Here is a 13,654-nt window from a genome sequence, read left to right as displayed (position 1 = left end):
AAAGATTTTCCCCGTATTTAAAAAACTAGAAGTTGAAAGTAAAACAATGCGGTGGTTCGTTGTTTACTTAAACATCTACGATTTTACCTTTTCTAAAAACTCATATACCCATTGTTATTAAAGAATCAACCATGAAGTTCAAATTGAAAAAAATAGTGTAACTCGATGTTTATTTAAAAATAAAAAACAACTCTTTAACCAAAAACAAAAATGTGGAGTTCAAATTAAAATAACACGGAAGTTCAAAGTATATTAAACCCTAGGATTTGCAATCTCAAAAAACAAAACAAAACCAACGTCATTTTGGAATTTTTAAAAAACTCAAATTTTACTTGTTAATAAAACCTAGAAGTTCAATTTTAAAAATTGTAGCAATTTGAAATTTATTTAAACACTTGGTTTTTTCCGGTTACCAAAGAATAAGTCCAATAAGTTCTATTCAAAATAACGAAGAAGTTCAATGTTTCTAGCAAAACTTCAATTTTACATTTCTAAAAAAACACAAAAGAAGTACTAATAAAAAAAATTAGAGTGGTTCAATGTCTATAAAAAACTCAGATTTTTCTTTTACTAAAGCAAAAATAGAGAGACTTTCAAAGTGATGATAGCCATAAGTTCAGGTACTACATGGTGTGCGTTTCATACAAGAAAAAAGAACAAAAACCCAAAGTATAATTTTTTGGTTGCTAGAAGTTCATATGCTCTGCCCTCGGAAGTTCAAAATTCTTGGGGGAGAGGTTCACCGTGTATTTACATGTTCAAAAAACACAAAAAATGTTGTTTCTCGTGTTCGAAAATAATTCTCTCAATCCACTACAAATTTTGGAACAAAATTTCATAAAAACAGTTCCTCCTGATCGAAAACTTTCGAAGGGTGCATCGTATGCTCTATTCCAAAATAAACAGTTAAACAGTTAATAAGTTACGAACAAAAATGCGTGACACAAGTTCAAGATGAAAACAACGGAAAGTTCAACTACTACACAGAATGCGTTTCAGATAAGAATATAAGAATAGAAAATAAAAAGCTTAAAGGGTTTGTTGCAAGAAATTCACGTGCTCATCCTGGTGAAGTTCAAGATCTCTAGTGCGAGACGTCCGACCTTCAATTACAGGTAAAAAACAGGCAAAAAATGATTTTAATCTTGCTAATGAGATTGATGACAACTATCTACATGCTAATTTCATGCGGTTGATGACAACTATCTACATGCTTTACACAAGATTGTTATTGCTTCTTGCCATATATCTCCATATGTTGCCTCTCTCATGCTAGATGATTTGCCATGTATTGAGTGCAACAATGATTTTAATCTTGCTAATGAGATTGCCCCCATAGCATTCTCACATATATTTGGAGCTTTTGACATATTTCTTGTGAAGCATGCTTGTCTTACCTCTTCGCACCATATACCTAGTTTCATGAATATAGCCATTGTTGCATCTTATTATTCATACCACTTGTGCTTCTAATGGTTATGTGCAAGAGAAGAGAACCATCATGATGGATGATGTGTTTATCTACCATGCGCATACGTTCTTTGTTTTGTTGTGTGCATGTGTAGGATACTTGGACTTCGTCTCGACTTCCACTTCACGTGAGTTGACCATTCGAGCTCTTGAGAGCGAACCACCTTCTACCACGACGATTCTACATCACATTTGCTTGTACTTTGACATTGTGAAGATTGCACTAGGACACACTTTCAAGGTGACATCTTTCTTGAGCATGGATATTGCGGATCATCCTACTTGTGTTGCTTGCACCATGCGACTTATTGGCCATCTTGGACAACTTGATTGCGCACTTGTTTGAGATCTTGCTTTGACTTGCCATTTTCACATTTCCATGCATCATGATATATATGCCTTGTGTGTTGCATCCAATTCTTGGATTACTTCCTCCTATCATATGTTTGGTTGCAACAATGTCATCACTTCACATATGCCATGTCCCATTGATTGCTACATGCTCATCTTGATTGCCTCACACATGATGAACAATTTCTCTTTCTATTGTGTTGAGTGCCATACTATCTTCACTACACCCTATGCACATTACGCTTGCATTGTCTTGCACTTGACCCATGTGTTTAGACACTTCACTTTATTTGGTGTTGTGAATGATTCCTATGCCTACCATAGACCTTTCATTGAGTGCTTTATGCATCATTGCTATGACCATGAGGTAGATGCTTTTTCTCTTGTCACACATATTTGCATCACTACCTCACATTTGCATACTTGTTTCCATGATGACCTTGATTTTGCTCAATCCATATGCTTACATGACATGCTACAATCCTTTGTCAAACCTTATGCTATGCTTGATGATGACACTTGTTGGGTGAATCACCGCTTGAATGCTTGGTTTTGCACTAACGCTAACCACATTTGTTTTTCTAAGTGTTTGTTGTCCTTGCTCCTTTTGAAGGAATCCCAAGACGGTGCGACATTGGAGAGTGCCCATTTTGAGCTTCAAGATGACGAGAACTTGGTGATCGACCACTCCTACACGGCGACGCCATATCTTTCCCATGGTGATTTGGATTTCGATCCGAGGTCGGATCTTTCCCAAGGGGGAGGGGATGATGCGGAGCATCCTACGGACATCACCATGTCAAGAGTCCATTTGGCAAGTGACACGTGCGAGATCTACTTCACATACACAAAGGTGAATCATCTCCTTTACACGTGCTCACTTGACCCTCTCGAGGATGGTATACTACTTGACACTCCTTCCGTGTGCATGCATAGGTATTGTCGGAACATCACGGATGTCGAGGAGGAGTGCGAGCGCAAGTGTACGTGTACACCATCTGCGAGGGAAGCATGCAAGAGAAGACGGAAGAAAGGAGAAGAAGAAGATGGAGAGGCTGCAGGAGCCAGGCCGGACATCCGGACTACCGTCCGGATCATCCGGGTAATTGCGTCCAAAGACACCCGAAGCTTGCAGAATCTCCACGGCGGAGCCGGATCATCCGGATGAGGTCCCGGATCATTCGGACGATGCCCGGATCATCCGGCCTTGCCTGCGTGCATGCCTCCGGGTCGAGGCCCATGTACCTGTTTCGCCCCCTCACTTACCTCTTCGCCCACTAGACTATAAATAGACCTCCTCCACCTCCTTTCTAGGGTTAGCAAAGTGATAGCTCATTTGATAGAGAGCTTTGCTCCTTGTCCCACTCTACTCTTGAGAGAGAGAGAGAGACCACCACTCCCATGGAGTTCAAGACCTCCATGTGAGCATGTGAGAAGATCCTGCGGGATATCATCAAGACCTCAACTCCTCCAAGGATTGGGATGAACGCTACCTTGTATCTTTCCCTTTGTTGTTCATCTACCTTGTGGATCTTGTGTGTTTGATTGTCTAGTGGATGTGTGATTGGACTTGTTCTTGAGTGTTTCCCCTTGTGATTTCTCTCCGTTCTTCCGCGTGTTCTTCATGTTGTTCGAGGGATCTCGCTCCTTTCGTGAAAGATTGGCCGTATGGAGTTCCACTCCACATCATGTTCCTATTCATAAGATTTCCAGCGGTATATTGTATGCTATATTTTGATGAATGGTTTAAAAGTTTTTATGTATACCGTTAAAAACAAATTTTTACGCATTCAAAAAAATATTTTGAACCGTCGCGAGTATGAAAAACTGATCAACATGAAAAAGTTGTGTGTTTTCAACAGCTTTTCATTGATATATCATTTGCTCCATTCCGGTAAGTGGTTTGGGAGTTACAGACAAAAAACAACACGTCAAAAACAGAGTGAAGTAGCGTGGGGTAAAACAAGCGCTACTGCTAAAAAATAGATGTAGTGCCGTAACAGTAGCGCGTGTGGCAGCGCTATTGGTAGCAAAAACCCTGCGCTACTGGTAAGCTTTTTCCTAGTAGTGGCAATGCATTTCATTCGCGATGAAGGCAGAAATCATGATCTCGTCATTTTGTAATTTACTTCAAAATGGTAGGTATACATTTGTGTAAGTTCAAGTCCTCGGTCGGAGAAAGTTTAAAAAATATTGTGTGAGAGGTTTGTACAAAAAGAATATCATTTGTGTAACACCGACGAAATGGATGAGAAAATTACAAACGAAAATATGTCACAGAAGTTCAACGTGAAAACAGCTGGAAGTTCACCAACTACATTGAACGAATTTCAGATGAAAAACTTTTAAAATCGTCGCGAATATGAAAAAATGATCAACATGGGAAAGTTGCATATTTACAGCAGCTTTCCATCGGTATATCACTTGCTCAACTCCAGTGAGTGGATGGAGAGCTACGAGCAAAAAAAAGCAAGTGACAAAACAGAGTGAAGTTCAAGTAGACATGGCGAGAAGTTCAAGTTCTTCACGCGGTGCATTTTCGAAGAATCTGTTTCGTGATAAAGGTAGAACGAATGATCTCGCCGTTTTAGAAATTACTTGAAAACGGCTAGGAATGAGAGAAAACGATCAACATGAAAAAGTTTTGCATTTTCCGTAGCTTTTCAGCCGTATATTATTTGCCCATTCCAATAAAGTTTGCAGAAATTACGGTTAAAATACATTCGAAGCCATTTTTGAAATTGACTTAAAACCGTAAGGAACTGGGAGAAACAATATATACCAAAACATTTCGCATTTCCTCAAGCTTTCCAAGGCCATATCGTTTGCTTCATTCGGATCTATGGTTAAAAAAATAGCTCAAAAATATGAACTCGGTGGAACTTGTATCGTTTTCTAAATTACTTTTAACCCGTTCAAAATTGGAAAAACTTTTAACATGAAAAAGTAGCGCATTTTCATGAGCTTTCCAATGCCATATCATTTGCCTCAATTGGATTAGTAATTTAGAAATGGCATCGAAAATATGAACTTGGTTGTTCAGTCTTCGAAATTCTACGATTTTCCAAATTACTCTTTATCCATAGAGAATAGGAGAAAACTTTCAACATGTGGAAGGAGCGATTTTGCAGCAGCTTTCCAACACCATATTATTTGCCTCACTCCAATAATCGGTTTAGAAATGCGATCGAAAATACTATTCAGAAGAAAAAACGGTTTTCGAAACTGCTCTTAAACCGCTTACATTTTGCCAAAAATTTAACTTGGGTCATGATACTCGTGTCCATAGCTTTCCAACGGTATATCGCAAGCCCAATTTGGACAATGTTGGTGGAAGTTCAACCTGGCAATGAGGGAAGTTCAACATACTACCGCCTGGGCAGGTCAGGTTGTGATCAGAATATTATTCTCATCCCGTGATCAGAATAGTGTTTATGTATATATGGATAGGCAATGAACTTCAAATCAAACATTGTGAAGATAAATCACGAAGATAGACCAATGTTGAAGACAAATCAACTATGAAGCTAATGCAATGAGACGCCAAACTGAAATCTTCAAGAAAGATTGGTGGTGGCGTTACCCATTGTATAGCAAGTATTAGAACCAGACACGGCGACAATTATCATGGCGCTTCGAAGTCAATTTCTACATTAATGTCTTCACACTTAGAGTGTATGTCTTCATGAATTGAAGACATACATTACTTCGTGTGTTGTGCACCTAAGTCATCAACATGCATATGCGTTATGATGTGTGTCCATTCACAGGAAATTAGAGGATTCTAAGATATTTAGCTCACACCGCAGCTTGCAAAACCTCTTCTCATCCAGAGGCTTCATGAAGATATCTGCCAATTGCTCTTCAGTGTTGACGTGAATGATATCAATGTCTTCCTTCAACATATGGTCTATGAGAAAATGATGACGGATCTGAATGTACTTTGTCTTCGAGTGCTGAACAGGATTGTGAGCAATCTTGATGGAGCTTTCATTGTCGCAGTAGAGGGGCACCATCTTCTTGTTGATGCCATAATCCTTGAGAGTTTTATTCATCCAGAGAAGTTGAGCGCAACAAGATCCAGCAACAATATATTCGGCTTCCGCAGTAGAGTGACACAGAATTCTGCTTCTTTGACGACCAACAGACAAGTGATCGTCCAAGAAAATGACATGTGCCTGATGTAGACTTGTGATCAAACTTGTCACCAACATAATAAGCATCAGAGAATCCAACGAGATTAAACTTTGAGCCCTTTGGTTAACATAATCCTAGCATTGGGGTGTGAGCCAAATATCGAAGTATTCGCTTCACCACGAGGTGGCGCTACTCCTTTGGTGCTGCTTGTATCGGCGTTCTGGGAGCCAGGGTACCCAGACTTGCCTTCCTGCGGCCCACGGCGTTGCTCCATCAACGGCCTGGTATGGCCCATCTATAAGACCACCAAAACAAGACCCTAGAGAGGGTCCAAGCCTCGCGAGGCGGAGGATGCCAAGACCTCCCCAGGAGCGGAGATTCCTGAGGTTGCGATCACGCAAGCCATGTCGACCAAGGCTAGGTGGGCGCCAGCGGGCGCAGAAGAGGAAGCTTCCTCTTTGGTGCTAAGGAGGCAATCGCGGGCGTGGGTTCCCAAGGAATCTGGCAAAGGTTTCCATTCTGGTGCAACAAGACCAAGACCGCCAGGACGGCAGGAAGGATGTCATCGTCGAGCCCACCACAGCATCACGACTAGAAGCTTTGTAGGCGAGGACCACCTTTCGTCAGGATAAGATGTACTGCTTGTCCCCTTTCAAATTGGCCCCTGTGGGATCCCTTCTCGCCTACGTTTTGGGGGAAGAGGACCGAGGCCACTATAAGTATAGGTTAGCCATCACCATAGAAGGGATCGGATCCTGTCGTGGAATTATCACGGCAAATGTCCTCGTGCAAGGACTTAGTCATGGAGCCATCGCAGCTAGGAAGCTTAAAGGGGTTAAGCGGGACAAAGGACACGAGGATTATACTGGTTCGGCCCCTTACAGTGAAGGTAAAAGCCTACGTCCAGTTGAGGTTGTATTGATTAGGGTTTCGACGACCAGAAGCTAAACCGCCCTGCCTGGTTATCGATTTGATCTTACTTGTCCCTGAACCGCCGCCGGGTCGTCCCTTTATATAGAGAGGTTGACGCCCAGCGGCTCTCAGAGTCCCGGCCGGCTTATAACAGTGTCCGGCTCGGACTCTTAACTATTCTTGCCTTACACTACAAGTTTCACCATAACGGCGGTTTATCACTACGGGCCTTAAGCCATCTCCGGTCCTTAAGCCCATTACTGACCCGCCGTCCTCAAGCTTGGTACTGGGCTTCTCGTGATGATCTTTATGACGTAACCCGGCCCCTCCTGGGCGGGTGACTCTATGGTTATATCCTCAACATAAGGCCCCAGGTTGATTTGAACCGGTTCATGTCAATCTTCAATCCCTTTAAGAGAAAATCGTCCGGCTTCTGCTTGTGCGAAGGTTATAACCCGCCATGACGTCATCTTCTGGATTCCTGGTAACCCACCATGACGTCATCTTCCATTAAACTCATTTTTTATTCTGTCATATCCCAACGGATCTTATCTTAATAACCATCCTGAGAATCGAGGCGTTTCTGCGGCAAGATAATCATGTCTCCAGCCTCCTCATTTCTCGCGCCCATTTATGAGCCGTCCCTTATAAATAGGCCCGGCCCATAGGCCTTCGTCACTTCTTGATCCCTCGTCTTCCTCCTCTGACGCCCCAGAGCTCGAGCTCCGTCGCCGCCGCCGCGCCCCTTGTCTTCCTCAACCTCGGCCGCTGCATCACCCTGAACTGGTCCAGAGAAACGGCGGCAACCTCCGCAGCTCATCAGCGCCAGTAAGTTCTTGCCACTCCATACAGTAGATTCGCATTAGGGTTCTGTCGTTCTCCCCTGTTCTTCGTAGTTCATCTCAAGTTCTTCATAGTTCTTCCAGCGCGGCCTCTTTTGATCCAGAAAGTAGGATAGAACTCCTGCGGTAGTGGTTTCGCACTCATTTCCCATACTAGCAGATCCCTCTTGCTTGCAAAAAGACCTCATTAGAACTTATGAACTTCTCTGTGCCAGGTTTTAGGTCTAGAAATTTTTCCTTTCTAAACGACCGTTTGATCCAAAATAATCCCTGCAATCTGTGAAACTTGTTTGTGCAACACTTAGACAAAAACTGCCTCTGTGAGCCATGGCGGCTCATATCACCGGCTTAAAAGAGGCCATGCTCTGTGAAATTTCCGGCTTACTCATAATAGAGTTAAATAACTTAAATTGCTTATAATACCCACGGCGGCTTAAATAACCTGACACAATTAGTCATATATCATTAGGTCCCTTCATGAACCGCCGTCCTGACTACTGAACTGAAATTTTTCTCCGGCTCAAATTTGAACCAAAATTTTTCCTTTGTCATAGGCTTCCATTTTCCACAATGCCGCCCAAGGCTCGCAAGGCACCCATTACGTGCAACTAGGTGAGGTCCAACGTTACTGAAAGCACCTTAGATGATTTCGTAAAAATGGGTTACCTTCCCAAAAAGGAGGTCATGTCCTACCGTGCGCCTGACCCGTCCGAAGAGAGACCTCAACCAAAAGATGGAGAGGTTGTTGTATTTGCTGACCACATGAGCCGAGGCTTTGCTCCTCCTGGCTCAAAATTCTTTAGAGATGTTCTGAACTTTTTCGATCTGCGACCTCAAGACATTGGACCCAATTCCGTGTTGAACATTTGTAACTTTCAAGTGTTCTGTGAGGTATATCTTGGAGAGGAACCCAACCTGCTACTCTTTAGGGAGTTATTTTACCTGAACCACCAGAATGAATGCGCCAACGGGCCTAGCTTGGAACTTGGTGGAAATATCAATTCAACGACGGAGGGATTGTCTCTTTCCTTATGCTGAGCCGCCAAGCCACCCAAAGGACTGGAATCAGACATGGTTCTACTGCCAGGATACTTCTCCGGCTGATGAGAACCCTCTGCCCGGCTTTCGCGCCCTGCGTCTGGAGTCAAACCACCCCCTGCCAGACAAATTGTCTCAAGCTGAGCGTCAACCACTTATCCCCATCATCAACAAAATCAAAGCTCTTCTGGCAAACGGCCTTAACGGCGTTGATCTGGTCCGGGTCTGGATTGCTTGGCGGGTGATCCCTCTAAGCCGCCGCCCCGGCTTAATGTGTGATTACTCCGGCCGGAAGGATGATCCTCTTCGGCACAGCCCCAACAACTTACCTGAAGACGTCATTGATGACATGACCAAATCCCTTCTGAACGGGAGCTTAGCAGATTGCGGGAGGACCGGCTTAAGTCCATTCTGCAAAGCTAACCCAGCTCCGGCGGTAAGCTACTGATCTGAGCACTTTACTTTTGATTTTAACAATTTTCGTCTTTAACTTCAAGAAACCTTTGTTGTATTTTTCAGGCTAATGATAAGTTCTGGAAGGTCAGGTATGACCATGAGGCTGCTAAAAAAGCCAGGAAGGCTAAAAAAGCCGCCAGGAGAGCCGCTCCCCGCAAGAAGGGGAGTAAGCCTAGCGCCTCAGACCTGCTTTAGCTGGATGATACCTCCGAGTCAGAGGTAGCCCTTGATTCTTATGCTCTTCTTTGTTTTTTGTTTGTTCTTAACCACCTTATCAACACTGATTATCGGCAGGAGGACACCGAAGCGAGTAACCCGGTGACTGAAGAGGTAACTATACTTTCCTCCGACTCGGAGCCCTTGCCAAGGCTGAAAGTCCGAAGAGTAACCCGGAAAGTAAGATTTTCACATCCTTTAGCTTATCAAGATCCTCAATTTCTTTTGAAGCGACAGATTCATGAGAGCTGGAGGCACACCCGGACCAACAAGGATGCAGACCTCTCCTCCGGCTTACCTGAAGCATCAAGAAATCGCCGGACCGAGGTTATCTCCAACTTATATCCTTTTCATCCTTTGGCGGGCGTCACTCGTCAACCGCTCAATTCTTCTGATTCAAACTATCAGGAAACTTCACCTTCCACCGGGGACTCCATGCAATCTAACTTGCCGGCTTTCAAGACCGCACCCGGGTAATGATGATCAGCTTATGTTGTGCTTATCTTACTCATGTTTTTGCACTAACCTTTTGACTTTTAGTGCACAAGCAAAGCTCAGCAAGAGGGCAAAGAAAAGTAATCCGGTCGAAGAGCCGGTCTTGACTGAACCCAACGCCTCTGCCTCTAAGCCGCTGTCCGCACCAGCTCCAGAAACCACCGCTCCAACTGAAGAACAAGCCATGGGGGGTTCTGACAACCCGTAGATTCCCAGCCCAGCTCAACCGGCCGATGACCCGAATGTGGTGATTACCCGGACCGAATATGTTGAGCCGGGAAGACCCACTGTGCTGGCTAGATGCTCTGCTAAAGAAGAACTGCTAGAGCGCCGCAGGGCCAGACTGGATATCACAGACTATGCTAACTTGAGCATTGGAGATATTGTTGCTGGTTATATTGGTCAAGTGCACAACAGCCGGGACCTGGAAATTGACATGGTGAAGCAGATATAGCAAAAATCTGAGGTATAATTCCCTTGTTTACTCCATAGTCATCCTTACCATATTAGCCCCCAAGTCTATTACTTATGACAGAATATGTTGTAGACTTAATACCGGCTTACTTGTTAACACTCAAGGGCCGGGTTAAATAGCCTAGGTGAACCGGTCTTTTACCTTATGTTTTAATCAAGTAATGGAGCAACTTTGCCCATTAGCCCCCAAGTGCCAAGCACCTTTGCCTGCAGAGTGCTTGGGACTTATTTTCATGAACCGACACTGTAAATAAAGCTTCTCAGCCTACATTAGCCCCCAAGTGCCAAGTGTCTTTGCTTGCGAAGTGCTTGGGACTTTAATATTGCATGATAATCACTCAAACTGTAACCCGGAACTTGTACAGGCTGCCTGCAAAAAACTTGAGTCGGAAATCTCTGATCTGAAGACCCGCCTGAAGACTCAGGAAAAGGAGACCCAGAAGGCCGATGCCAAGTTTGAGTTCAGTGTCTCTGCACAAGAAATACTGAAGAAAAAATTTGAAACAGAAAGAAAAGCCTGGGCCGATGAGAAGACTGCCCTGCTCAGCCGGGCTGAACAAGCGGAGGCTGCTCTTACTGAAAGAACCGCCGAACTCTTCGGCTTAAAACGCCATGTATCGCAGATGGTCGCCGCAATCTTCGGTAAGTTACTCTGTAAGCTTTTAACAAGTTTACATCATTTACGTCTGATAAGTCCCACCATTGCCATCAGCTCACCTGACTTTGTAATGCAGGTCCCAGGAGTTCCAACCTCAACCAGAACGTGCTGACCAAGCTGAAGGCGGTTTACACTTTGGTGGAGCAACTTTACACCGGGTCACAACGTGCTTTAACCGTTGTGGCTCTGTCCAATGAAGTTCCCACTCACCTGGCAGATGTACTCAGGCGGCTTGCCGTACTTCCTCAGCGCTTCCAAGAGCTGAGACGGGCTTCTGCAAGAGCCAGAGCCATAGCTGCTCTGAGCCGGGCCAAGGCGTTTCTACCGGAGCTAGACCCGGCCGACATTGCTCTTGGATATCCCAGCCTGAAGGAAGACGGCACCCCCTTTGACCAGAAAGACTTTGCCGCCTGTGTGAAGAGCGTTTGCCTGGTGGCCACCTTGATTGGGAATGACACAGACCTTACCAAGTATCAGCCGGGCTATGACGCGGAGAATCAGAGGATCCCAACTCCACGATATGAAGCAGTCAGCCTGATCCCTCCGACTCGTAAGCATACCTTCGCCCCAGAAGTTGACCCGGCCGGGTTAATTGATGATGAGGCTCAATTTGAAGCTTTGAGCGGCATTGACTGGAAATCATCAACCTTCCAGGTCATGGAAACAGCCGGAGGAGCGGAGAGGGATGAGCCGGAAGCTTCAACCCAACAAGCACCTTGACTACTGAGGCAGCTCATGGTTACGCCTTATAAACAATGCCTCACCTTTTGGACTCGGGGAGTCCTGTAATAGAGTAGGAAAAACAGTTAATTTTGTCGTCCCATCGTGCACGTGTGCAGCGCTTAGCTCCGTTGAAGCTGCTCTTTCATGTTCCTCCGAATTATGTTTGATCATTTACTTTGCTTAAGCTTGAAGAACTGTCTTTAATTATTCTACATAGAAAAATAAATCACAAGTCTCTAGACGGCTTACCGCATGGAGAGTCATATATCTTACATATAACCCGGAATATAAACCAAGGTCATAAAAGACCGGCTCTCAATCATATCTTCGGGATAACCACAATAGCATACCTGCAAGCCTTGCAAGTACACCTCCGGCTTATGTAACCCAAATAATGAGGTTGAGAACGCAACTCCGGTTCATCAGCACCTATAATGCCTATTGTGTGCTATCAACATTATTAATCAAAGTTAAGCCGGCGGAGTAAGAACCGCCCTTGCACACTGTTGATATGATCAAAAGAACTTGTTGCAAACCAAAAGATCAAAACTTAGGGGCTTCTGGTTCGAATACGACCAGAGAACCGTCCCAAAGGGGTTAAGCTTAAGATTCGAATGCGATCATATAGCCCCCAGTGGCTTTGGCGTTGCCTATCAAGAGGGTACCGACAGCTATGTTCTCTTGGGTTCGGATACGACCCATGTTTGAACAGGAAGCCCCCAAATGACCTTAAGAGTTGTTTAACGACGCTGATTCGAATACGATCCACGTTGGTTCCCAAAGGGGGTTGAGCCATGATTCAAATATGATCAAGAAAAACTCCCCAATGAGCTCGGCAATTTGCCAATCAAGTGGGTATCGACAACTATGTTCTCTTTGGTTCGAATACGACCTATGTTTGAACAGGAAGCCCCCAGGTGATCATATTGTTAACGGCTAGATTTGAATACGATCGTAAGCCGGATCCACCTCCAAGTGACCATGTAATGTTGTAATGGAAATAACACATTTACCTTTGGAGGAGAAAAGGACAGAGGTCCTGCTTTATTATTTATCATAATATATACATGGCTATAGAAATATGTACATTATGAGAGCCGATGGCTCAAGTGTAATAAGGCCGAAGCTGAGCTATGTTCCACGGCCGACGGGTCTCTTCCTCCGACTTACGTGAATCTTTGTGCTCCCGAACATCGATAAGGTAGTATGACCCGTTGTACAAGTTCTTGCTGACCACAAAGGGCCCTTCCCAAGGCGGGGATAACTTGTGTGCATCTGTTTGATCTTGGATGAGCCGGAGCACCAGATCACCTTCCTAGAAGACCCTGGACTTAACCCGGCGGCTGTGATAGCGGCGCAGGTCTTGTTGGTAAATCGCCGAGCGAGCTGCTGCCACATCACGCTGTTCGTCCAACAAGTCAAGAGCATCTTGGCGCGCCCGCTCATTATCCGCCTCAACATAAGCCGCCACTCGAGGCGAGTCATGACGGATGTCGCTAGGGAGGACCGCCTCCGCTCCATAAACCATGAAGAAAGGCGTGTAACCCGTAGACCTGTTAGGAGTAGTATTGATGCTCCATAACACGGAGGGTAACTCCTCTACCCAACAACCCGACGTCCGTTGCAAAGGGACCAAAAGCCGGGGCTTGATGCCCTTCAAGATTTCCTGATTGGCTCTCTCAGCTTGACCATTGGATTGAGGGTGAGCCACTGATGAAACATCAAGCCGAATATGCTCTCGTTGACAAAACTCCTCCATGGCGCCTTTAGAAAGATTGGTACCATTGTTAGTTATAATGCTGTGTGGAAAACCAAAGCGAAATATCACCCTCTTCGTGAACTGAACCGCCGTGGCTGCGTCACACTTACTAACTGGCTCTGC

The sequence above is a fragment of the Aegilops tauschii genome, chromosome 4 (assembly GCF_002575655.3).
Source record: "Aegilops tauschii subsp. strangulata cultivar AL8/78 chromosome 4, Aet v6.0, whole genome shotgun sequence".
In the NCBI taxonomy this organism is placed as follows: Eukaryota; Viridiplantae; Streptophyta; class Magnoliopsida; order Poales; family Poaceae; genus Aegilops; species Aegilops tauschii.
The sequence above is the reverse complement of the archived record's forward strand: the minus strand, read 5'-3'. Positions refer to the sequence as shown.